Raw genomic sequence first — 27,795 nt, forward strand, 5'->3', positions numbered from 1 at the left:
CCTCCTGTTTTCAGATGAGGAATCAATTGCAAGTAGTCAAATCTAATAATCTGTTTTTCAAATATCAGACATAATAATAATAATAATAATAATAATAATAATAATAATAATAATAATGCAGGTATTTATATACCGCCTTTCACGGTCTTCAGATTTCTCCTCAGATTTTATTTCAAGGCGGTTTACATAGGAAGGCTATACTAAATCCCTATAGGGATTTTTACAATTGACGAAGGTTCTGTCTTTCAAGAACTACAACATTTCAGATGGAGCCTTTTATGATCTGGTATCACATTTTGGCCTCCAGTTTCTTCCCATGCAAGCTGACAATCCTTGGCTCGTTAGCTGCTTCAGGGTCTTGCCGTTCACGGTGCTGGTGGCCTCGAACTGGCGACCTTCAGCTGTTATCTTCAGGCAAACGAAGGCTCTACCCTCTAGACCAGACCTCCTGCCCACTTTGCCCTCCTGCCCAATAAGCACTTTGTTCTCACATAGAAACTCATTAGCTGCTGATGACAGAAGAGAAAATGTGCAAATCTTGTTCATATTTTCAAGAAAGCCCAATTAGAATGGGGGCCAGAGAAACTGTTTCAGGGGGCCGCATCTGGGCCATGGGCTTTATGTTTATCACCCCTGCTCTAGGCAAACTTATAAGAAACATGCTCCCAGGAGAATTCAGCATTAATTTATTTAGAAAGGAGTAAAGGACAGCTTTCAGGCCATCATCAGCTTAATGATGTCACTTCCTGCTTAACTATGTCACTTCCAGCCCTCAGCAGGCACCATGAATGCTATTTGGCCCACTATACAAAACGTGTTTGGCACCCCTGGCCTAGAGGGTTCATATTTAACTAGGAAGTAGATTTTGTCCAAGTTGCTTCCTTCCTAATCTGCCAATGTCAGTGTGCCACAAAGAAAACAACACAGTTCTGGGAAACAATTTCGGAAAAGCAAGCACTGACACGGCACTTTGCTCCACTAAACCCTTGCCTGCCACTGTCCTAAAGAGGTCAGGCCCCAGGCTAAGAGAGGAAGTTTGCTGGAGGCAGATAGACTGGTGGAATGCTGTCAGCTGCAAAGGAAATTCCTGACTCTTGCTTTTTTAGAAACAGTTTCATTTTTCTCCCAGCTCTTCCGAAATTCAGCCATGTCACTTGCTTTCCCCATGGAGTTTGGCTTTATTTATGATTCAGACAGAGCTGTCAATTATTTGATGGCTTGATGGGAGCTTGACAAGTCCTTCCACTAACAGACTCATGTAAACTAACAGCACAGATCTTAACTTTGCAATGTATTAGCGTTACACTGAAAAAAACATTTCCTTTTTGGTATTAGAACAGTAATCCTTTCTTTTCTGTTATGGGAATGGAGCAGTTATTGGGCACAGACATTGATAAAGATGCATGTTACCTGGTTTTAAGGAAGAAAATAGGAGTTCCATCTTGGGTTCCAGAAGTTATTTGTTGAGAAGGCCACATATACAAGACTGGAAAAAAATGACATTTTATATTTAACAAGAATAACAAGATGTGATAAATGAACATTCAAAGAAGACACCTTCCAAACATAAGCATGCAACTCATGAGCACAATCCAACAAAATTTAGTTATAAGCAAGTCCCATGAAAGGAACTGGAATTACCAAAGTGAACTTAGCTGTAACCAACTTAACCCATTGATTTCCATGGGATTCAGTTATGGCTAATGTTTGCTCAATTGTCCATAAGATGTCCTGAACAGACTGTGGTCCTTTGAAGCACAATCCATTACATTATGAAATGTAAAATACTGAAATACACAGAAGCTGGTTAGATATATACAGCAAGTCCCTGACTTTCATAAGAGTTCTGTTCTGAACAACCTAATGTAAGTTTTTTTTTTAATACTAGTCAAAGCTCTTTTTGCACATGCAGCTCCGTGGAAGGGTTTGGGTTGAGCAGGAAAAGAGACGTGCAAAGGCAGTGTAGTCTGCATGTAACAATTGAGTAGGCAGGGCAGGATAAGTTTATAGTTTTAGTTTATATTAAACAGAGAATGGAATACTGTACTGTTCTAAGAATGTTATTAATTTTGTCCAAGCACTTTGTGAGCAAGGTTGCTGAAGTGCCCCTAAACTTGTATAGTATACAGTACTGGACACGGTTGGGGGGCACTTAATCAAACCCACTCACAAAGAACTTGGACAAAATAAAATATTCTTAATAAGCCTTAAAGTAAGTAATGACCCTCTGATCCATTAGCTCTGTGGTTTTCAAACTCGCAGGGAGTTTGAATCCTGCAGTAAGTCTTTGCTGGGGCAAGGGGGAGGCAGTGGTGAGATCCCCAGGATCACGCCGCTCAGGGGGGCTGCAGGGGCTTGGTGCACTTGCCCAAGCCCCCTGCAGCCCTCTGGGGTGCGGGGACCCTGCACGACCTTTGGCAGGGCTCCCCGGGTCACAGAAGGTGACAGTGGAGCGATTGCGACCCGCTCTGCTAAACCGGAAGTGGTGCGTGATCGCCCCACTTCCCCTTTTGACTGGGCTGCAGGGACTGGGGTGCACTGCAGGGAGCCGGGCGCCCCACTCTCACTTTCCCTGACCCGAGGAGCCCTGCAGGCACTTGTGCCCGGCTCCCCGCAGCCAGGGACGGCTGCTGCAGGGACTGGAGGGTGCACCCCAGTCCTTGTAGCCCAGTCAAAAGGGGAAGTGGGGCAATCCTGGGGATCACATTGCTGTCTCCTAACTGCCTCCTGGTTGCCCCGCCCCTTAAGGGGAAAGGGACCAGGACCCTCAGGCTGGGGCGTCGCGACGCCCCAGTTTGAATACCACTGCATTAGCTGGATGAGGACCAAATCCTATCCAGTTTTCCAGTGCCGGTGCAGCTGTGCCAGTGGGGTGAGTGCTCTATCCTGCAATGGGGAGGCAGTCACAGAGGCATCCTCAAGGTATGGGAACATCTGTTCCCTTATGTTGGAGTTGCATTGCAGCTACACCAGTGCTGGAAAGTTGGATAGGATTGGGCCCTGAGTGAAGTTGTGTTTGGGGGCACAAACAATTTGTTAATTTGACCCTGTGCTAAATGCTGCTCTCCTTACCTGGTGATGTGCCAGCTTCTGCTCTTCCATTATTTAAGCTGCTCTGGCCCCCACTTCCTTTTCCATTTCAGGGAGCAAGAGGTGGAGGATTAGTGGAGGCAAGTGGTGAAGGGGGTACCTCCCCCCATCTGCTACCTGAGACTACTACTTCAGTTGGCCTCATGGATGGGCCAGCCTTGGATGTTAAGACTTCCAGGTGTACATGCTGCTTACCAAGTTCAAAATGGTGATGCTGTCCAAGCTGATTCATTCAAGGTGGAATCATGTTACACATAGACAGGGGTTTCTATTAGGGTGAATAGAAAAACACCCTATTAAAAAAAACAAAACAGGATGCAAGAACATATTGTAAGTGTTTTAAGCACTTCAGCTACTTAATCTCAGTAATATTTACCACAACCCTCTAAGATAGGTCAATATTACCTTCACATTACAGCCGGCTGGCTATGAATGAAAGAAAGTGGCTTGCTTGAAGCCACCTAGTGCATTCATGGCTGATATGAGGTTTGAACAGGGCACTTCCCTACTTACATTCTTATCCACTGTGATATTCCAACTACTTCAGATGAGCAACGTTGGGCACAATTGCAGTGTGGGCTTGTACACTGTCAAAGGAGAGCAACCTGTGCCTTAACAGGTATGTACATTGCAGACAACAAGAATATTCAACTTCAAAACACTTTGAAGATTACAGTGCCCTTACAGATGCAATCCACTTTAATGATGTTTTAAGCATTTTAGTGCTCCTTGGCAACTGAAATCCTTGCAATTGGGGAAATGTTATTGCACAGGAAGAACAAAGAATTTGTGAGCACACACACAGACACACACCTCTATACAGCTATAAACCCTTGGCCCTCCTCACTGTATGAAATTATCCTGAACAACTGTGCTTAAATTGCATCCTTTCAGGCACCCTGAGGCCACAATGCTAGAGCCTGCTGAATCAGCATGCAGGACTGAAGCAGGATGACATGTAATTCTACAGAAAACACTGATGGGGAGACACAATGGATTGTGGGGGCAAGGGGGCTGGGTGTGATGGGATGTCAGACCTGCATATTAAGATGCAATGAACAATCCAAACTAATGGCCATCACCACAACTTGTGGCAATGAATTTCACAGACCAATTATGTACATATGAAGATGCCACTCCTTTTGTCCATCCTAAAACTTCTGCCAGTCTGTTTCTTTGGATGGCCCCTGGTGCTGGTATTGTTAGAGGGGGAAAAAGTCTCAATTCTCTCCACACCATGCATCATTTTACAAGTCTCAATTTTTTCCCTTAATCACCTGTTTTCAAAAAGCCCCAGATGTTGTAGCTTTTCCTTGTAAAGATAGTAATCCAGCCTTCTGATTATTTTGGTTGTCATATTTTGCCTCTACAATATTCTTCCAGAAGTGTGTGGTGACCAGAACTGTGTAAGTTTTTATTCCAATTGTCCCTGCACTATTGACTTGTGGGGCAATATAATTTTAGCAGTCTACAGCCCAATCCACCAAAACCCCATGTAGCGATGCAGTGGCACCAACATGGCACCTGCCACATTCCACAAGGGAGTGTTGGCCTCCAGAGGCCTCCTCAGAGCAAGAGAACATTTGTTCTCTTCCCCAGGGAGAGCCTCTGCCAGTCTGACAAGTCTACTTGGACCTGCAATATTGCTGGGACAAGTCTGCATGGATCTGTGAAGGTGGACCAAGCCCAGGAAGGGGGTTTGGATTCAGTGGATGCCGCTGTCAAACTCACCCCCTTACTAGTCCTGATGCACCCTCCTGCCCATCTTCTTCCACCCCCTGCCCCATTCTGCCCACTGCCTACTTGATCTTACCTGATCCTCTGGTGTGTGCAGCTGACCACTTGCTGCTTACAGCAGCAGCCAGCCCACACACTGGCGTGCTGCCTTTTGCAACATGCTTGTTCCAGCAGCACTAGGTGCTGTTAGGATTGGGTCCTCATTCTCAATTCCTTTCCTACTGACACCTGTCTTGGAATTTGCCTTCTTCACAGCTACCAGACACTGGGTCAACATTTTAATTTCATTGCTGCTTCATCATCCACAGCTCAGCTCCATCAATGCATATTTGAAACTGAGACTTTTTGTCCCACTGTACGTGTGCATCACTTTCCATGTACACTGAATGGCATTTGCCATGTAGCTGCCCATTCACCCAGCTTGGAGGGTTTGGTTTTTCCCACCCTGAATAGTTTGTTGTCATGTACATGCTTGGCCACCTTGCCTTTTACCACCAACTACAGATCATATGTTGTTGGCAACCTTCAGTCTCGGAAGACTATGGTATCGCGCTCTGGATGGTGGTTCTGGCACAGCGTCTAGTGTGGCTGAAAAGGCCGATTCGGGAGTGACAATCCCTTCCGCACTGGAAGCAAGTGTAGTGTGTCCCTGGTCTGTCTCCCTGGCTATGGGCCTTCCTTCTTTGCCTCTTTGCCTCAGACTGTTGGCAAAGTGTCTCTTCAAACTGGGAAAGGCCATGCTGCACAGCCTGCCTCCAAGCGGGCCGCTCAGAGGCTAGGGTTTCCCACTTGTTGAGGTCCAGTCCTAAGGCCTTCAGATCCCTCTTGCAGATGTCCTTGTATCGCAGCTGTGGTCTACCTGTAGGGTGCTTTCCTTGCACAAGTTCTCCATAGAGGAGATCCTTTGGGATCTGCCCATCATCCATTCTCACAACATGACCAAGCCAACGCAGGCGTCTCTGTTTCAGCAGTGCATACATGCTAGGGATTCCAGCTCGTTCCAGGACTGTGTTGTTTGGAACTTTGTCCTGCCAGGTGATGCCGAGGATGCGTCGGAGGCAGCACATGTGGAATGCGTTCAGTTTCCTCTCCTGTTGTGAGCAAAGAGTCCATGACTCGCTGCAGTATAGAAGTGTACTCAGGACACAAGCTCTGTAGACCTGGATCTTGGTATGTTCCGTCAGCTTCTTGTTGGACCAGACTCTCTTTTTGAGTCTGGAAAACGTGGTAGCTGCTTTACCGATGCGTTTGTTTAGCTCAGTATCGAGAGAAAGAGTGTCGGAGATAGTTGAGCCAAGGTACACAAAGTCATGGACAACCTCCAGTTCATGCGCAGAGATTGTAATGCAGGGAGGTGAGTTCACATCCTGAACCATGACCTGTGTTTTCTTAAGGCTGATCGTCAGTCCAAAATCTTGGCAGGCCTTGCTAAAACGATCCATGAGCTGCTGGAGATCTTTGGCAGAGTGGGTAGTGACAGCTGCATCGTCGGCAAAGAGGAAGTCACGCAGACATTTCAGCTGGACTTTGGACTTTGCTCTCAGCCTGGAGAGGTTGAAGAGCTTTCCGTCTGATCTGGTCCGGAGACAGATGCCTTCTATTGCAGTTCCAAAGGCATACTTCAGCAGGACAGCGAAGAAAATCCCAAACAAGGTTGGCGCAAGAACACAGCCCTGCTTCACTCCGCTTCTGATGTCAAAGGGGTCTGATGTGGAGCCATCGAAGACAACAGTGCCTTTCATGTCCTTGTGGAAAGATCTGATGATGCTGAGGAGCCTGGGTGGACATTCAATCTTGGGGAGAATCTTGAAGAGGCCGTTCCTGCTGACCAGGTCGAAAGCATTTGTGAGATCTATGAAGGCTATAAAGAGTGGCTGTCGTTGTTCCCTGCATTTCTCCTGCAGTTGTCTAAGGGAGAATACCATATCAGTGATGCAAACATCATCATGCTGTACAAGAACAAAGGCGACAGGGGTGACTGCAACAACTACCGCAGCATCTCTCTCCTTAGCGTTGTAGGAAAGCTGTTTGCCCAAGTTGCACTAAAGAGGCTCCAGGTACTTGCAGAGAGTGTCTATCCAGAATCGCAGTGTGGATTCCGAGCCAACAGGTCCACCACTGATATGGTATTCTCCCTTAGACAGATCATATATGAACAAGTTATAAGTACAAACCCCACCAAAGATCCATGGAGCACCCCACTTTCCACTGTGAAAATTGCCCATTTATTCACCATAGTTTAGCACTACAGTAATCAATGCATAATTTTAGATGTATAAATTTTAATATACATGCACATGTGAATAGAACGAGAGAAGCTTTTTGGTACAGTAAGCCAAACAAGTATAAGGCTGCAACCCTATACAGTTACCTTACAGTAAGACCTCTTGAACACAGCGGGCCTTACTTCTGAGTAAACATTTAGCAGTGTTTCTCAAACTGTGGGTTGGGACCCACTAGGTGGGTCGTGAGCCAATTTCAGGTGGTTCCCCATTCATTTCAATATTATTATTTTTTAATATATTAGACTTAATGCTACCATGATATGGGACTGTATTTGGGGAAATGTGACAGACCTGTACTTTTAACAAGCTACTATGTATATTCTTTTAATAATGATAGTCAATGGGACTTACTCCTGGGGAAGTGTGGGTAGGATTGCAGCTGAGGATTGTTAAAAATTTTCTTTTACATGTCACTTCCGGTCATGACATCACTTCTGGTGGGTCCTGGACAGATTCTCATTCTAAAAAGTGGGTCGTGGTGCTAAATGCGTGAGAACCACTGATTAATAGGATTATGCTGTAAGCCACTTAAGAAGGTACTCACTAGTATCCGTCCAAACCTGGGAGTTGAAGAGAGACTGCCATTTATATGAGATTCAAACATAGTTGGGGCAAGAACGAGGAAGCTGAGGGAAGAGATGGAAAGGATAAGATTTGTATTTGGTCCAGTAACTGTTTGAATCAATGCCAAGATCAACCTACGGCAAACAATTCTGTAATTCATCCTGCGATACCCCCAGATGTTGTTGTAGAATGCTGTTTAAGAGCCAAACTAGACATGACAGTTCATCCCTTCATTTGCCCTTGTGTTTTCATGTTTATTAAACAGCATCTGGTGAGGGGTGATCAGTTGGGGCTGCTGATGGGGCTGCAGCTGCTAATTGCCCTGGAAGGAAAGTTGTCTTTGGGAGTGATGACAGCTTCTGTCTTGGGGCAAATAGTAGCCCTGGGGACCCCAATCCAGATCAGGACTGTGGCAAGGAAAAAGGGCAAAAGCCCCTCCTTTTTGTCACTGAGGTCCTGATGGCTTCCCTAAGATTACTATTTAAGAGAAAAATAAAAACAAGAGGCAAACAATGTTATTAACACCACACCTAGATAGTAGCTATTGTTCTGTAATTGAGTGATTGTAAAGTAGAAGACATCCTAGGAAGAAGAAACTGCCTTCTCTGGTCTGTAGATTCTGGAAAGTCCCACTGGTCCAAAGAGAAAAAGTAATCAAGCAGGAGGATGTGTGGTTGGGAAATCTGAAAGGCACACAAAACAAATTGCGATTTAATGATCTCCCAGTTAGTGCTGAAAGCCACAGATAACTTGAGAAAAATGCCTGTATGCACACATTTTCATGCAAAGTAATGTAGTACAGTGATTTCCAAACTGTGGTGTGCCTGCAAAACAATCTCGAGTGCAGTGCAGCAGCATCAAAACCTTACTGTTTAGCACTGCAGCCTCCATTCTTTGTGCCCAATCTTTGCACAAGTCGCCATGGACAGCTGTTTCCACAGCACATCGCCCCACATCACTCTGTGTTGGATTTCTGGGGGGACAGTTGCCTGGTGCCACTGATTAGTATATCATTTGATTCTTATTCAGTATTGTTCCTAAAGTTTAGGTCCCATTTCCTGTGTGACATTTCCTGTGTGGCCACAGACTTCCATGTGGTGGAGGACTCGTGTAGGTCATGCACCTAAATATAGAACACAGTGCTCCATCTGAAAGTCTATATTCATAGGCAACACAACAGTCTATACCAGGGGTGCCCAAACTCTGGTCCTGGGGCCACTTGCGGCCCTCGAGGACTCACAATGCAGCCCTCAGGGAGACCCCAGTCTCCAATGAGCCTCTGGCCCTCCAGAAACTTGCTGGAGCCCACACTGGCACGACGTAACTGCTCTCAGCGTGATGGCCAACTGTTCGACTGCTCACATGAGCTGTGGGGTGAAGGCTCCCTCCACTGTTTGCTGTTTCACATCTGTGATGCAGCAGCAGCAGCAGCAGCGAAGGAAAGGCCAGCCTTGCTTTGTTCAAGGCCTTTTATAGGCCTTGAGCTATTGCAAGACCTTCATTCATTCATATAAGTTCCACCTCTAGTATATTAATTTATGTACATTTATTCAAATTTGAAATGCAAATTAATTCTTTTTCCCCCCATCCCCCGACACAGTGTTGGAGAGATGATGTGGCCCTCCTGCCAAAAACTTTGGACACCCCTGGTCTACACAATATTTTCCCACTTTTATAAGAGATGGAAGAATAGCATAACTGAAAAATTGTGGCACTCTTTTTGGCACTCCTGCTCTGCTCATTCCTTCATTTTTCTCCTTGCTTCTCCTCCCATTCCTAGCTCTTTCTGAGCATCTTCATGAACTCAGGGCCAGATTATGAAACTCTAAAGTGTGAACAGACTTTCAGCTTGTGAGATCTAAATCGGCATGACTACGCTTCAGAGTTGCTGGGAAACTCTAAAGGCCAGCAGAGCTGCACAAAGACCTGGTCAAAGATAATCAATTGAGGGCCCAATCCTATCCAGCTTTCTAGCGCCAATGCAGCCATGCCAATGGGGGTGCATGCTGTATTCAGTGGTGGTGGGTGCTGGGGGGTGCAGGGTGGGTGGGCGCCTGGCTCCTGCCTGACCGCATAACGACCCCCTCCTGCCCCCATCTCCAAGCTCTCGCCTGAGCCCAGCCCGCCTCCCCTCCCCCCGCGCTCTGCTTCCCCACGCAGCTTCCAAGCCGGTGGAGGGCGCGGGGGACACATGCCGATGCCGAGGAGGAGGATGACGGACAGCCAGCCAGCCAGCCAGGGAGGGGCTGCAGCACTCATGGAACGCCCAGGTACTGGCTTGGCAGAGGAGGAGGGGAAGGAAGCTGGCTGGTGCAGCCCCCGTGCCAATCTGCAGCACGAGCCTAGGCGTGACTACTCAGAAGTAAGTCTCATTGTGCTCAATAGGGCTTGCTCCTGGGAAAGGGTGCACAGCCTTGCAGCCTGAGAGCCCAAGCCTATGCATGTCTACTCAGAAGTAAGTTTCATTGTGTTCAATGGGGCTTACTCCCAGGAAAGTGTCATAGCCTTGCTGCCTGAGTAGACAGGCAGAGGAAGGGCTCTGAGGCTGCAGTCCTCTCCACACCTTTGCTTCTAGTGGTACTGACTTCTGAGTAGACAGGCAAAGGAAGGGCTCTGAGGCTGCAGTCCTCTCCACACCCTCCTGGGAGGAAGCCCCACTGCCTCTAATGGAACTTACTTCTGAGTAGACAGGCAGGGGAGGGGCTCTGAGGCTGCAGTCCTCTCCACACCTTCCTGGGAGGAAGCCCCACTGCCTCTAATGGGACTGACTTCTGAGGAGACAGGCACAGGATTGGGCCCTGAGGCTGCCATCCTATCCACAGTAAGCCCCATTCACTAAAGTGGACTTCTGAGTAGACATGCATAGGATTGGGCTCTTAGGCTGCAATCCTAGGCACTGTCCTGGGAGTGAGCTCCATTGACTAGAATGAGACTTACTTCCGAGTAGACATACCTAGGATTGGGCTCTTAATCCTGGCAGAGATATATATCTACACCCGTTTTCACATGCTAAGGGCAGGCGAAAAGGGATTCTACGTGTGTACAACATGCTGTCCAGCCTTGCCAGAGATCCTCCTCATCCTTCCCCCACAAGCATGCCCTCCGCCAGCCAGCGTTTGCAGCTCCTCTCCAGCAATGCACAGCAGCTGCTCAGGGCAGCAGAGAACATACAACTGCAAGCCAAGCACCTTCCCAAAGACACAGAGTATTCTGATACCTGAATTAAACCATATTTAATCGCTTGTTTGCAAACGTAGCTGTTTCTATGTGCACCTAAGGACCCCTCTCATGTAAGAATTCCTTTTTTGTTCTTACTCCCACAGTTGCTTAGAGTAATTTTACTACATGGAATTCATGTAAGCCATTTTTTGGAATCCATTCACTGCTTCCTCTCCTCAAAGTAGTGCCACACTACATACTACACGCTACAAGTGCACCTGTACAGTATTTTTCCCCATGTGTAGAAAAAGTAGCTAGGGGGAAGGAGATGTGGAGATTGACAGCCCAATTCTATGCATGTCTACTCAGAAGTAAGTTCATCTTTAGGGGGAAGCACATAAATAATATTTTATTTCTCCAATAAAAAATGGTTTAAAAATAAATAAATAAATAAATAAATAAATAAATAAATAAATAAATAAATAAATAGAAGATTAACAAGTTGTGAGTTCCTGTACCATTTTTTATTTTTTTTTACAAAAAAAGCACTGCTTAAGTGTAAATAGCAATGATATTGGACTTTTCCTCTTCTTGGTAATTACCATCACCAGGCTCTATGGCAGTGGTATTCAAACTGGGGCATCGCGACGGCCCAGCCTGTGGGTCCTGGCCTCTGCCCCCTTAAGGGGCGGGGGCAGCCAGGAGACAGGGGGAAGGCAATGGTGCTATTCACAGTATCGCACCGCTCAGGGGGGCTGCAGGGGCTTGGGTGCACTTGCCCAAGCCTCCTGCAGCCTCCTGGGGGTGCGGGGAGACCTGTGCAACCTTTGGAAGGGCTCCCCAGGTCAGGGAAAGGGAGAGTGGGGCAATCGCGCTCTGCTTCTGCTTTTGTGCAGGGCTCCCCGCACACAGGGACGGCTGCTGCAGGGACTGGAGGGTGAACCCCAATCCCTGCAGCCCCCTGAGCAACGTGATCCCTAGGATCACCTTCCCCCTGCCCCTGCTACCTCGTCTCCCACCCCGCAAAGACTGACTGCGGGTTTCAAACTCCTGGAGAGTTTGAAAACCGCAGCTCTATGGGAAAGGGGAATTCATCAAAAGACCAAATGCAAGACTTCTGGGCAAAGATGTGCATCTCTTGCCTCCAGTAACACCTTAAATTTTTGACTAAAGTCTTAAAATGATGGTAAGCTTACCTTTGTGTACATCTGTGTTAGGTGAAAACAAGGCAGCAAATATTTGTGATATGATCCACTCCCCAATCTTCAAATACAGACATTGGTTAACTGCCAGCATACCTTTAACATGCACAGACACACAAGTATATGAGTCTTTCCTTTTTCCTTCTCTGAAATTCTTATAGAAGAGCTCTGACCACAATCACGAGTGAACTGACCCAGCCTGAATAACATAACCCTGATTGCACAACACAACCCTGATTGCACAACAGAGCTGCGGCAACTGCCTGTTTGTTCCATTCATTCTTGATGCACAATTAAAAGGAAGAAGGGCACTTAGGCACAGAAAAATCAACCATAAGGGAGAAGATCTATGCATCGTAACATCCACTGATAGCACTAAATGCAGTCTCTAATATTAATGGCTGCATGTTGTGCTATATTCTGATAAACTCAGGTTTCACATCAAGCCTCCTCCACCCCCCCACCCCCCCACTACATTAGATACTTTGGATCTTTCACACTTGAATCAGTGAGGCAGGATATAAATGTTTTAAATAATTTAGCTCTGTAAAGTTAAATTTGAGGGTGATGAAGCCCCTGAAAATATTTTGCTGTTTCTCTTAATGTGGAAAACAGATTGCGGAGACTCCACAAAATTCCAATCTAGTTTGAAAAAACCAATACAACAGTCTTAGTTTAAAATTGCACCAAAATACTCTGACACAAATTCAAAGAATTATTACAACGATGCATAATTAAATGTCAGCACCTAGATTTTTGAGACTGGCTATGACAACATTCTAAAGCTTTGGTCATATTCCAGTAGTTCAAAAATATGCTGATTTAGTAAAATGTCTCATATCACTTCACTCTGTTTTTTATTCTGCAGGATACTGCCGTTACAGATACCTTGCACCCTGTAAATGGGTCTCTTTCCATTAGTGCAGTAAAACACTATATAGACACTGATATAAGGGCTGCAATTCTAAATAAACTTAACTGGGGGTGTGTGTGAAATAAATGGGACTTGCTTTCAAGTAAACATGCTTATGACGAGAGTTGCATGGCACTCTTCAAGCAGAAACAATAGTGGCAGCAGATTAGTGTGCTGTCTAGTTTGCAGAAACTGAACCAAAGCACTGGTGAGGTTTGGCAACAGAAGCACAATATATGTCAACAGTATGAGGTAACGTACTGTTCTTCCTGCTGTGACAGGAACAAACAAACGGTTTCATGCTAATGGTTAGGAAACTGGAGGTTTCCAATGAAAACCTGACATGGTACTAAAGTGCTATGACAGGCCCCTCTTCTCCAATGCCATCTTGTGTGGAACTGATGGGCAGGCTAAATATGAGATAACAGTAAAGGGAATTTTTAAAACTCTTTTTGTTAATTTCACCATCTATTAAGCATGCAGGCTGAGCAAATATGTCAATTGTACATAACTTGCATTCTTTGACACAAGCATAAAATTACAGCATTTAATTTCTTTTTCACAATAAATAAATTCAGGAACTCAATTCTAGCCATTAGAACAAAGAGAAAACATAGCTGTGGAAGGCTTCTATGGAAGGATTCCATGGTCATTAAAAAAATTGCATTGCTGAATCAGATCAAGACTTCTAGTCTACCACAGTATTTCCAAGAGTGGCTAGTCAGATCCTCTGAAACTAGGGTAACAGTGATGATGGCTAGTCCATTTTGTTTTTCACATGCAACTGGTATTCAGAGGTACACTCTTTGGATATGCAGGTTCCATTTAGTTATCCCGCAAATGACCACCATAGTTTAAGCAATGGAAGAGAACAAATTCTAAGTTTTTTATTTGAAATGTAAGAGCAACAGCTTATCCTTGAGTCAAGGCTTAAGGGAGAGCATTTTAACACAAGAATAACTGCATAGCTCATCCTGATCAATGTAGACCAGATTACCAAAGACAAGCCTTTATCCTATTGCCCTCTAAACTGAAAGAATGGGCTGGCATAGAACAGTGCCATGTACCATGGAAGCAGCAAAGAAAGAGTAAAGAGTACAAAACAATTAAAAATTATGGAGACATGAACTGTATAGACCACCATTTCTCAAACTAAGCAGAACACAGACTTGGATCCTCCTCCAGCCACACAGCCCTCTCCCCTTTCCAGCATCCCATCTTCCCACCTATTCAGGGCAAAGCACCAGGCCTCTCTCCCACCAGGAGCCCGCCCTGCCCAGCAGCTCTGTATCCTATATTTTCAGGTCTGTATTTTCAGTGGCGGCTGAGCTAGGTGCTATGCAACCCACCTGAAATTGGCTCATGAGCCACCTAGTGGGTCCCAACCCACAGTTTAAGAAACCCACAGTTGACATAGACAAAGCCTTCACACAGTTAGCTTAGAACCAGGAATGGGAACTCGAGTGAGGTGACTCGAGTCCGAGTTGTGAAAATCAGTGTTTTTTGCTCACTGGTGGAGACTCACATATGCGGAACACTCGGCAAAACACTGGGGTCAGGCATCCCTGAATCATCAGTCACCATCTGCTTGGGCAAGTCAAGTAGCCCGCCAATGGTGGAGGGTGGAGCAAAAAAGTTAACTATTTTTTTGTTTGCAGGGTCTTGTGATGCAGAAATTGTAGCAAGTTTTGCAAAAGTATCCCTTTTACCTAGCGGGCAGCCCAATCCTGAGCTGCCTGGGGCACCCAGGCTCGGTGGCACAGAGAATGGCTGCCACCTGATCCTGCGCGCCCTGGGATACGCCTTGGGAGAAGGGGACTTTCGTCCCCTTCTCCAGGGTAAAGTAAGCAGCCACGCAATGGGGCTACTCACTTTACCGCTGACCAAAAGGTCAGCAGTAAAGGCGCTCGTGTAGGGCACGGAGCCCACCCCGAGCACCTTGGATCCTGCAGAGCTCCACAGACCCACCTTCCTCCCTCCTCCTGGCATGCCTTCAGCCTACCCCCCTCCCCACGTCACGCCTCCCCCACCCTCTCTCCGCCCCCCGCCAGTCTCCCCCCTCCCTGGAACGCCTCCTCCCTGCCCCACCTACTATGCCGTGGCTTGGCGGTCCAGGAGGCCGCCGAGACACAGAAACTGGGCAACCACCCCATGCTAGCCCAGTACTGGCCGGTGCTGGGCTAGCATGGGCAGGAGCCCAGCGGTGAGGCTCGCAAACGTGCCTTACAGCACGTTTGTGACAGTGTTCGGCAGCACGGAGCCGTGCCACCAAGCACAGGATTGGGCTCTTAGCTGGTTCAGTAATACATGTGAAGTGCCTGCATGTCTACAGAACTCGGGGAGAGAGGTGCCTCCTCTGGTTCCCCGGAGCATCCATTGGACAGAGGATGCGTCTCTGGTAAAGGGAGGGGGGCAGCCTGGAGGAGCCACTTTTCGCCATAGGAACAAGTGAGTTTTGCAAGCAGAAGGAGGGGCTGCAGGAGGCAGGGGAAGCAGGAGCGTTCTGCACTGCTACCTGACAGATAGGATGGGAAGAGACAGCAGGGGAGCATTTAAAGAGACCTCTGAAACACATACAGAGCCCGGCAGCAGCCCTGTTTTCTTTTGCAGAGCCACAACAGGCTTTTTCTCGATTGCTCATGCTGGCCCCTGTGCCCTCCCACTTTGCCAAGCTGGGATGTGTCCTCTCTCTCCCTCCCAGCTGTGCCCCTGATGTGCAGGGTGTGGGTTTCGTTGTAGCTGGAGTGGGAAGGGATTGGCGTGTTCCACACTGCCGCCTGATAGGTGGGACGGGTGAGGACAGCAGGGGAGTGTTTAACGGGAATGCTGAAGTACACACAGAGTCTGGCAGCAGCCCCATTTCTTCTGTGGAGCCATTGCAGGCTTTTTAAAGGGAATGAGACTTGAAACTTCTCGAGTCACAAAAATGCTTCGGGTTCAGAAAGTGCCCCCATTATGACTTGTTTTTGAGTCGTGTCACGGAGGCGGAGGCTCGACTTGAGTCAAGCTGCACCTGACTTGCCCATCCCTGCTTAGGACCTGGGAGCACTGCTGGTCTGCTCACTCCCATTTCCTCTTCTAATGTTTTCAGATAATATAACTGACAGAATGTGTATATTACTCACCATTAACCAATATAACTAGTACCAATAACGACAAAAAGTAAAACTAATGCCTACTTTTTTTACCAGGGAAACTCACACAAAAGAATGGTCCTCTGTACAAAAGAAAAAAGGTCTCCACACAGAAAACTAGCACATCAGGGAGGAAGGCTAGGCTAGAATCCTTTCTGCTGTGCTATTTTCAATGTAGAGAGAATGTTTTGTATGGTAAAGTGCTCAACTGTGGGTTACTATTGGCACAGCGTAAATAGGTAAACGTAAGGGAAGGGTGGAGTGAATTTGCTTTTCTGATAACACAGCAAACAATAGGCAAAGTTACTTTCTCTCTACCAGACATGCCCTTGGTAGAATAAATATTAAGCAAAGGTTTATACTTTTCTAATCTCTTCTTAGGAAGAACAATCTTAACTGTATTACTTAACAAAGTTCTTCCTTAATAATAATTCATGTTTCACTGCCAGAAGCTATTGTCCTTAATTAATTTGCTCCATCTTCAGTCAACAAAGTATTGAATATGGTGCGTGGCTTGTGCGATCCAAGCTGCCCACAGGCAGGGAACTCTCACTTGTCTGTTTCTGTGTCACCAAGTTTTGCAATTGAAGTCAGGCTTTTAATAGTAGTGTAGCTGAGAGTTTTAGAAGGCACAGCTTGTCTGGCAGGAATGAGATAAGCTGAACATGCTGATACAACCTCATCTACACATCTGTGAAGAAACAGGATTTTGTCTTTCTTTGCACATGACCTCAGTTCAACACAGAGGCAGTCCCAGGGTTCCTTGCACCACGGGCCACCTCTGCTTTTCCATCCCCTGGAGTGACCAAAAGCTCTTCCTGTAGGAAGTATGGATTAGAAACTGAGTAGATTCATATTTCCAAAAACAACCCATGGCAGCTGCAGATGTGAGTTATAGGGACCACTTCTATCCAACTTTCCAGCACTGGTGAAGCCACAATGCAGCCTCAAAGTAAGGGAACAAATGTTCCCATACCTTGAGGAGGTCTCTGTGTCTGCCTCCCCACCACAAGATGCAGCACATGCCCCATTACCACAACTGCACCAGCACTGGAGAACTGGATAGGATTGAACCCATAGTCTGTTTAAGATTAGAGCCAGCACTGACTGGCAATAAAGGTAGCTCTATCTGGTACTTAGTCATGATCTCAGCTAGAAGATCAGGCTAAGATTATTGACAAGGCAAGCAGGTAGAGCAGTATGGTAGGAATCTCAATTAAAAATAAATAGGAGCAGTCATTGCTCAGTGACAGAGAACATACAGGACTGCATACAGAAGGTCCCAAATTCAATCCCTCATGACTGGATAAGATGCAATTCATGTCACAGGAGTAGGAAAGGCCTCTGCAGCAAGACTCCCCGTGCTGGTCAAAGTAGACAATAGTATTTATTGTGTTTCTATGTCACCTTTTTGCATTGGCTAAGGTATCCAAGTGGTTTACAGTATTAAAAACAAAAATGTTGAAGGATATAGAAAGCAGAATTGTCTCAAGCCATTGGTGCTCCTCTCAGGAGCTTCCTGGCATGCCTCTTTCTTGCCTCTGCTCAGGGCATGCAGGTCTTTCAGAAACTCCTAGAAAGGTAGGGAGGGACTGTCCCAAGAGTTTTCTCAGGCCCATGATTGTTTACCAGGAGCCAATGGTAAGAGCCTCTTGGCCTGGGCTTCCTCTCTTTTGCCTTATATTGAACTAGATGAACCAATTGTCTGATTCATATCTTTGAGATACGAATAGATATGAGACCACATTTAGAGAATTATCAGACATTACTGTGTGAGTGTAGAGCTAAATAAGTAACGATAACCCTGCTAACTGGATAAGAGGCACTTTTTCAAGTGGGTACTCCTCTTTTATTTAGCAGAGGGAGAGTAACTGGCCCTCCTCACCCCAGCAGTGTCTTTTCTAGTGGCTATCTGCTGGTATTCTTTTGCATCTTTTTAGATTGTGAGCTGTTTTGGGACAGGGAGCATTAGAGCCATTAGATTTTCTCTGTAAACCGCTTTGTGAACTTTTCATTGAAAAGTGGTATATAAATACTGTTAATAATAATAACTAGTCAAGGCAGCCATTTAGCCCTCTATTTGTCTAGAAACCAACCATTCCTGATACAGCATAAGCTGATGATGTAGCTTTTAATCATTACATGTTTAATATCAATTTTTTAAAATAACATGCAGTATAAAATTCTGACTACAACCATCTAAGTTAAAAGAGCAAAATTCTAGCGTTTCCATTAAATATTGACATATGTTCTCACAGCCAATTCTTCTAGCAAGCAGCACCTAGTAAAATCGAAATGGCTCAATAAAGAGGATTTTTTTCTTCCTTTTTGAAGTAGAAAGAAGAATTTAATTGCTCATCTTGCAATCTGGTCAGGAGGCCACAATTCCCACACAGCTCAGCAGAGGAAAAGACAGGGAACAGTTAACACACAATTGGGAGAGCATACTTCCTGTTGCTCAATAGCCATTGTAGAGGAAGCTTGCTTAATCAATCAGCAGAGCAAGGTTAACACTAGATAGAAGGGAAATGACTGTAATTTCCTCTGACTGTCGTTCTTTTTTAAACATGGAAAAAATGATTCCCAAGCTATTTTGGAGCTTGCAATAGGATGATTAGGAATATTGATATTCTGGGGCTGGTCTATATAAACTGATTCAGAAATGGCTCCCCAGGACTGCAAATCCTGGTACAACTCAGTTTATTGCAACCTTGTTATCCATTAAGAATGAGGAATTCCATGATTTTCAGAGAATTGCTGTATTGTACATTACAGAAAGAAGGGAAAAGAACTTGATACACAGATGCAGTGGCGTTGCTAGGGGGTGTGTGGACCGCATTGGGTGATGCGCAAGGGGGTAACATGCACTGGGAGGGTGACGTGCTAAAATCGTGGTGGTTAGTGGTAATACCATCATGTTATAAACCATTGGATGCGGAATTTCGAGCTGAATGCAATGCAAAAAATGGGAGTGAAATATCACCTTTCTATCAAAAGTTATTGGCAAAAAAACCAGAAAACAAAAAATGCATGGAGCCCAATGGAAAGTGAAACCAAGCCATATCATGCATTTACTCACGAGTAGGTGAACATGCCTTCATCCATCTGAAAGAGCAGGCTGAGAGGAATCCAACGACACCAGAATGGTCCTGATCCAATGAATGTAGCCCCCAAAAAACACCAGGGAAGAAGGTCCCTCCCTCGAAGCTGGCAAATGTATTGAGCCCTATGGAAAGTGAAACTAAGCCACATGGTTGCGTTTACTTGTGAGTAAGCAAATGTGCCTTGGCTCCTGGGTAGGTCAGGCAAAGGGAAATGTGAGGCCACCAGAATGGTCCTGATTTGATGCAACTGGAGCTCAACAAATGCTACAGAAGGCAGCCCCCCCCCCCCTAAAAAGAATGAAACAGAGGCTTGACAGGGTAAGGTGAATTTTTTTTTCTTTTTTAGGCTGCAATCCTATCCACACTTTCCTGGGAGTAAGCCCCACTGGCTATAATGGGACTTACTTCTGAGTAGACAGGCATAGGATTGGGCTCTCAGACTTGTAAAGCCAGGTGGGTTCTGATAGTGATATGCTTGAAATATAAGAACTTAAATTGAACTGGGTACTGGGTAGAGTTGAAAATCTTACTGATGCTTTTTTGGCGGGGGGGGGTGTTATTGAAGGCAGGCTACAGAGAAAATTCACTTGGTGAAACAGGGCTGACTTTCCCTTATTTATTTATTTTACTTTATTTATATTTATTTATTTATTTTAATTTGCTTTATGATGAGTCCTGGATAGATTGTCATTCTAAAATGTGGGTTCCAGTGCTAAAAGTTCGATAACTCCTCCAACAGGGTGTTAGTAAGTTGACACCCGGGGGGGAGGTGACACCACTAGTGACCAAAATCACAGTTTGCAAAAATAATACCATCAGGTTATATATCAATCAATGTATAATTTCATGCAGAATGCGATGAAACAAACTGCATTGAGATATCTTTATTCTATCAAAAGGTACAGCCAAAAAACCAGTGGGGGTGGGGCAATGGTAGATCACCATGCCCACCACCTGGAGTGTTGCCCCGCCCACTGCAGGGGGGTGACGCGCTGGCCTCCCGCACTAGGGAGGCCATCACTAGGGTGATGCGAACCCTAGTGATGCCACTGCACAGATGTCAGTTTTAGTGGCAGTTAATAATAATAATAATAATAATAATAATAATAATAATAATAATAATAATAAAACTTTATTTTTATCCCGCCCTTCTCCCTAACGGGACCCAGGGCGGCTAACAACATATTAAAAAAACAATAGATTTTAAAAACATTAATACAAGCAGATAAAAATATTTAAAAACACACTACAGGGCCATAAAAACAGTAGTCAGATTAAAAGAGTAAAAGAGCAGATCACCGAGGAATCAAGCCTGTAAAACTAAAAGATGTATAAAAAAGTTAAGAAGGCCAGAAATCAGAAGGCTTGTTTAAACAACAGTGTTTTCAGGCCTCGCCGAAAGCTCTCAAGAGAGGGAGCCATTCTCAAGTCAAGGGGAAGGGAGTTCCATAATGTTGGTGCCACTACCGAGAAGGCCCTATTTCTTGCAGCCGCCCCCCGGACCTCCTTGGGTGGCGGCACTTGCAAAAAGGCCTTCTCTGATGACCTGAGATGGCGAGCCGGATTGTACGGGAGTAGGCGGTCTCTAAGATATCCTGGCCCAGAGCAGTATAGGGCTTTAAAGGTCAAAACCAGCACCTTGAATTGGGCCCGGAAACGAATGGGCAGCCAATGTAGCCCCCGGAGAAGCGGGCTGACAGAGTCAAACCACCTGGCTCCGGTGACCACACAGGCCGCCGCATTCTGTACTAATTGTAGTTTCCGAACCATCTTCAGGGGCAGCCCCACATAGAGCGCGTTACAGTAATCTAACCTCGATGTCACCGTGGCATGGATCACCGTGGCCAGGTCTGCACGATCCAAGTACGGTCGCAGCTGGCGCACCAGCCGAAGCTGAGCAAAGGCCCCCCTAGCCACAGCCGCCACCTGGGAATCCAGGAGCAGCTGTGAGTCCAGGAGGACCCCCAAGCTGCGAACCTGCTCCTTCAGAGGGAGTGCAACCCCATTCAGAGCAGTTTAATCTTTCTTGTATGCAAGTTTTTCTGTCTCAGCTGTACCCTGAAACTTTCCAGCACAATCCTAGAAGCCCTCCACATGTTTCCCTAAGACCAGTTTTTAACTTCTGAACAAGATTTAAGTGTCCCAAGGACAGGTCACAGTCCAGAGTCTATCAGACCCATTCTACATACTCCCAGTTCATTGGCCAAAACACCCCAGTCAGTCGGAAATATATGTTCTTTATGTGTTTTTGTGTATCCTACCATCTCAAGGGCCTTAACACTCTTGGAGATAGAAGACAATAGTTCCCAGATAATAGATAGATAGTTCCCAAATAATAAAAGCCTTCCACTGAGTACAAATTCTTTTGCACATTCACCTGACTAGCCAAACACACCAAACAGTTTGGCAAACAAATCCTCAGGGCAAAATGTCCTCTAGTAGGTGCCACCACCATGGGACTTACTCCCAAGTAAATATGTGTTGGATGCAACTTTCAGTACATGAAAGGCATTTCCAGACTTGTGCTTTGCTGTGCCATAACAGTATCTGCTTTCCATTTGCATCCATATATGGACTTGCAACATTCCACCCACACCACAGTACATACAAACTGTTTTGGTGATGTAACAGATTGACTTTCCCCTTTTTATCTCTCCCACTTCTTCTTCTTATCTGGGCACCTGCCTCTCCAAGAAGACAGAACCGTAGCACTAATCACATCAAGTTGCTTAACTGCTGTTGTCAAAAGTCAGATTTTCTGTGCCAATAAAACTGACTATTGTGGCAAAAACATCAGTGGACAACAGGCAGATGACAATGTTGAGACCCATCGTAAAAGAGTGAGTGAGCAAAGCACGACAATCCTAAACACCTGGAAGTACCCTTTGCCAATGTTTCAGAAGAGCAGCACTGAAACATTTTACTGCCTAGCTTACTAAGGCTACCAGGTAAATTGTTTCTGCAGCAACAGATGTGCACAGAAATTTAAGCAGGATTAGAGCAATGTTCCTTGGTTCTTGCATTTCATTTATGACCTTGAATCCTATGAGAACACTTATGAGTGGTTTATTACTGAAGTATTCATAGTGAGTAATTATCATAATGAGTAATTTATTTCAACAACTTTCATTTGAAAGGATGAAAATGATGAGGCATAGCAAACAGAAGCTGAGAAACCTCTTTACCAGAAGTAAAATGGATCTGTTAACAGAACTGGGGGTAAGGTGAGAGCATGCCAATAAACCCTGGCTTTTAGGCTCAGAACATTTGCAAACTGGAATGGGATATGACCTCTCATTTCTGCTTAATGCAAGAATGACAAAATCCAGGCAAATATCTGAAGACTGACAAAACATTAACAGTATTTATATACCGCTTTTCAACTAAAAGTTCACAAAGCGGTTTACAGAGAAAAATCAAATAACTAAATGGCTCCCTGTCCCAAAAGGGGTCACAATCTAAAAAGATGCAAATGAATACCAGCAGACAGCCACTAGAACAGACACTGCTGGGGTGAGGTGGGCCAGTTACTCTCCCCCTGCTAAAAAAAGGAGCACCCACTTGAAAAAGTGCCTCTTACCCAATTAGGGGACAAAACAAGCTAATCCTAGGGTGACAATTACCATTTCAACAGCAAATATAGGAGAGCCAACTTTAAACCTATGGGTGAAATATCCTAAAACAGTGGTTTTCAAACTTTTTAGCACTGGGACCCACTTTTTAAAATCTAAATGTGTTGGGACCCACTGGAAGTGATGTCATTAACCTGGAAGTGATGTCATGGCTGGAAGTGACCATCAATTTAGACTTCAAACCTAAGCTGCAGTCAGCCAAAGGTCCCATAATGTGCTCATGCTGTTATTTTACATCGCTCTGAATTTAAACATTCCAGCTCAGAAGTCAAAACAGAACGTAGACTTGGATCCTTTGCCAACCACACAGCCTTTCTCCCTTTCCAGCATCCTGTCTTCCCACCTATGCAGGGCAAAGCACCAGGGCTTTTTTCCTAATGGAACGAGGGGGGACGGAGTTCTGGCACCTTTTTGCAGGGGCCCCTCCCCTTCGGAGGCATTCCAGGGCGGGGAGCAAAACAGAGGCATTCGCTGGGTGGGTGCTGGGGGGTGCAGGGTGGGCGGGTTAGGCTCTTAGGCTGCAGTCCTAGGCACTTTCCTGGGAGTAAGCTCCATTGACTAGAACGAGACTTACTTCAGAGTAGACATACCTAGGATTGGGCTCTTAATCCTGGCAGAGATATATATCTGCACCCGTTTTCACATGCTAAGGGCAGGTGAAAAGGGATTCTACGTGTGTACAACGTGCTGTCCAGCCTTGCCAGAGATCCTCCTCATCCTTCCCCCACAAGCATGCCCTCCTGACTTCTGAGGAGACAGGCAGAGGAGGGGCTCTGAGGCTGCAGTCCTCTCCACACTTTCCTGCGAGGAAGCCCCACTGCCTCTAATGGGACTGACTTCTGCGGAGACAGGCACAGGATTGGGCCCTGAGGCTGCCATCCTAGACACTGTCCTGGGAGTAAGCTCCATTGACTAGAACGAGACTTACCTCAGAGTAGACATACCTAGGATTGGGCTCTTAATCCTGGCAGAGATATATATCTGCATCCGTTTTCACATGCTAAGGGCAGGTGAAAAGGAATTCTACGTGTGTACAACATGCTGTCCAGCCTTGCCAGAGATCCTCCTCATCCTTCCCCCACAAGCATGCCCTCCGCCAGCCAGCGTTTGCAGCTCCTCTCCAGCAATGCACAGCAGCTGCTCAGGGCAGCAGAGAACATACAATTGCAAGCCAAGCACCTTCCCAAAGACACAGAGTATTCTGATACCTGAATTAAACCATATTTAATCGCTTGTTTGCAAACATAGCTGTTTCTATGTGCACCTAAGGACCCCTCTCGTGTAAGAATTCCTTTTTTGTTCTTACTCCCACAGTTGCTTAGAGTAATTTTACTACATGGAACTCATGTAAGCCATTTTTTTGAATCCATTCACTGCTTCCTCTCCTCATAGTAGTGTCACACTACATACTACACGCTACAAGTGCACCTGTACAGTATTTTTCCCCTTGTGTAGAAGAAGTAGCTAGGGGGAAGGGGATGTGGAGATTGACAGCCCAATTCTATGCATGTCTACTCAGAAGGAAGTTCATCTTTAGGGGGGAAGCACATAAAAAATATTTTATTTCTCCAATAAAAAATGGTTTAAAAATAAATAAATAAATAAAAGATTAACAAGTTGTGAGTTCCTGCACCTTTTCTTTTACAAAAAAAGCACTGCAAAGCACCATGCCTCTCCCCCACTGTCAGCCAGCCCTGCCCAGCAGCTCCATACCCTGTATTTTTCAGTTCTATATTTTCAATGGCAGCTGAGCTAGGTGCTACACGACTCAACTGAAATTGGCTCACAGCCCACCCCACAGATTGGATCCCAACCCACAGAGTGAGAAACACTTTAGGACCTAGAGAGCTGAAAGAGATAATAGTTTAGGGGCAGGGGCTGCTATCATTGAATAGCTGCCAAGGGGCCAGTGCCCTCAAAAGGACCCGTGTTGATCCCCAAGACCACCTTTGCGCCCATAGCCTTGGGTGGTTGTAGTGGAGTGACTTCTTGGGTCCATGCATGTAGGAGGACTCCCTGGAGGGCAGCTTGCCATGAGTCCTCTGAAATCTTCAGCCACCTCTATAATGGTTTGTTTCTTCCAGCATTTGAATACGTTTTGTTCTTGTTTTGCTAGCATGTATGAGGTCACAGCTGAATACATAAACTGAAACAAAAGCGTGAACTGGAGAGATGTCACAAGGAATAACAAGAGCATTTTAATTTAGAGATGGAATGCTGGTCTAGACAGCAATAATAGCCCTGTATGATTGACAAGATATTCTGAAAAAATATTTTCAGGGATGCCTAAAATGCACATGTTGGACTGAGGAAAACAGCTAACAAATTAAAGAAAATTTCACTCCTTGAGCCAGTTGTTCTAGAAATAATTTAAAATATGAAGACATTCCTGATGATAAACAGTACTTCTGGGAATTTGGACTGGGACAACCCTTGCAATCCCAAGCTCTCTCTCTCTCTCTAAGAAACTCAAGGGAATATAGCAGCCTGTATGCTTTTATCTGTGCAAATATCAGCTTTGAAAAGGGGCAATTTGGGTTCAGGAATTGGCACACAAAGGGTAAAAAACCCTTCCCCCAGCTGTTGCCACCATCCAAATTGTGGTCCTTCACTACTGTTTTGAACAACAGGAAAAGACCTTTGGAAAAAGACCATAGATGGATCTCCCACATCACTTCTAGTTTGGACAAAGCTATAAAGAGAGTTTCCATTAGCTCTCAAACTTTCCATGTAAGCGCTGCTCTAACTTTGGTATCATATCTGCTTGCTAGATGTCAGGTTCACCGTATGAGAAGAATTAATGTCTCTAATGTTTTTCCATACAATCCAATATTGGTATGGCTTTATCTATTCTTCATGGTGGCCTATGGAGACCCTTTGAAGAAACCAGCTATATTATACGTATTATAGCTATATAACCAGCTATAGCTGTCTTGCTATATTTGACATCCTCAATTCCATCCATCATGCACCTATGTGCAGGTGCGCTGAAGGAATTAAGGTAGCCATGTAGCATTCATGTGAAAGCAAGGAGTTCAACCCACACTTCTGCAAAGATATAGGGACTACCTTTCCTATGAACTGCATTGTAGGCTGAATACATCAAACTAAGTGCTCCCCCTACTTAATTTTAATTTGAGCATTGGCAATCCAGGCCCATATTAGCTATAGTATGCTAACTGGATGATTGAAATACACCCTTATAAAATAACAGTAACAACAAAGTTTATTTTTAAATGCACTTTCTTCTGAATTGAAAGTTCCTCAAATGATGAATGGGAAGTCTCCAGGGGAATTTGTGGAGAAGTCAAAGTTATAAACTTGCATAGGGAATTAGTGGATTAGAGACGTTGCAAGCAAAGCATCCTTTCACTTGCTAATAAAAATGGAAGAGATGCAGCAGAACGTTTGCAGGTTTGGGGAAGGTAAAGCACAATTGCTTTGCTGAATCCAACGCATGCAAGACATGATTACGGTAATCCGCATCCGCCTACCTGTCTCCCACCACAAAAAGCAATCAGGAGCAATTTCATTTCTAAAATGGCATGCAAGGACTGAGGGCAGGTGGAACGGAAAAGGAACTGCAGTTGCCTCCCTGCTCTATTCACATTGTAGCTTTTATTTTAATGTAAGAAATATTTCGAGTGTAGGATACGTCTAGAATATAAAAGGAAACAGGTGATTACGCAGGAGATTTACAGACATGCTGAAGGAGTGGAAGCAGGATCATCCATGTTCTACTCTACAGTCCCTTCTGCACCATTTTCTCCCACATTGCTTCTTTCTTACAGTTTCAGGAATGTAGGAAAAGCAAAGGCACATGTCATTTAAATAGCACCAGCCAAGTTTTCTGCCTCTGCAGGAAAGCCCAGTGACACAATTTTAATAATTCACAGACTGCTCACGCTATTGGGGTGCAGATGGGTTCACAGGTTGGCTTCCTTCCTAAGATTTCAGCTAAGTACTAAAATGGGAACACAGGTAGCCTCCAAGAAAAGGCAAGTATACTTCCTTTTTCCTCAGGAACTTGATACATAGAATTTAGAAAATGACTTTTCCATACTTATATTTCCAGGGCTTTTTTCTAATGGAACGCGGGGGGATGGAGTTCCGGCACCTGTTTGCAGAGGCCCCTCCCCTTCAGAGGCATTCCAGGAGGGGGGGGAGCAAAACAGAGGCATTTGCTGGGTGGGTGCTGGGTGGGCGGGCGCCTGGCCCATGCCTGACCACACAACGACCCCCTCCTGCCCCCATATCCAAGCTCTCGTCTGAGCCCAGCCCGCCTCCCCTCCCCCTGCACTCTGCTTCCCCGCAGAGCTTTCAAGCCGGTGGAGGGCGCGGGGGACACACGCCGACGCTGAGGAGGACGGACAGCCAGCCAGCCAGGGAGACAGGCTGCGGCACCCACGGAACGCCCAGGTACTGGCTTGGCAGAGGAGGAGGGGAAGGAAGCTGGCTGGTGCAGCCCCTGTGCCAATCTGCAGCACGAGCCTAGGCATGTCTACTCAGAAGTAAGTTCCATTGTGTTCAATGGGGCTTACTCCCAGGAAAGTGTCATAGCCTTGCAGCCTGAGTTGACTGGCAGAGGAAGGGCTCTGAGGCTGCAGTCCTCTCCACTCTTTCCTGGGAGGAAGCCCCACTGCCTCTACTGGGACTGACTTCTGAGGAGACAGGCAGAGGAGGGGCTTTGAGGCTGCAGTCCTCTCCACACTTTCCTGCGAGGAAGCCCCACTGCCTCTAATGGGACTGACTTCTGCGGAGGCTGACCCTGAGGCTGCCATCCTAGGCACTGTCCTGGGAGTAAGCTCCATTGACTAGAACGAGACTTACCTCAGAGTAGACATACCTAGGATTGGGCTCTTAATCCTGGCAGAGATATATATCTGCACCTGTTTTCACATGCTAAGGGCAGGCGAAAAGGGATTCTACGTGTGTACAACGTGCTGTCCAGCCTTGCCAGAGATCCTCCTCATCC

General features: G+C 45.8%; 2 long non-coding RNA genes across 2 annotated transcripts; both read right to left on the bottom strand.

Moving 5' to 3' along the window:
* Positions 1-199: 199 nt before the first annotated feature.
* LOC136636884 (uncharacterized) lies at positions 200-3,348 on the bottom strand. Its single transcript, XR_010793562.1, has 3 exons — positions 3,286-3,348; positions 1,411-1,486; positions 200-509 (listed from the first exon to the last, which is right to left on the bottom strand). It is a non-coding gene; the product is annotated as an uncharacterized lncRNA (long non-coding RNA).
* Positions 3,349-7,656: 4,308 nt separating this feature from the next.
* LOC136636885 (uncharacterized) lies at positions 7,657-12,080 on the bottom strand. The gene is made up of 3 exons (XR_010793563.1): positions 12,032-12,080; positions 8,207-8,359; positions 7,657-7,738 (listed from the first exon to the last, which is right to left on the bottom strand). It is a non-coding gene; the product is annotated as an uncharacterized lncRNA (long non-coding RNA).
* Between the last annotated feature and the right edge of the window lie 15,715 nt (positions 12,081-27,795).

This window comes from Tiliqua scincoides, chromosome 1, assembly GCF_035046505.1.
Source record: "Tiliqua scincoides isolate rTilSci1 chromosome 1, rTilSci1.hap2, whole genome shotgun sequence".
Taxonomy (NCBI): domain Eukaryota; kingdom Metazoa; phylum Chordata; class Lepidosauria; order Squamata; family Scincidae; genus Tiliqua; species Tiliqua scincoides.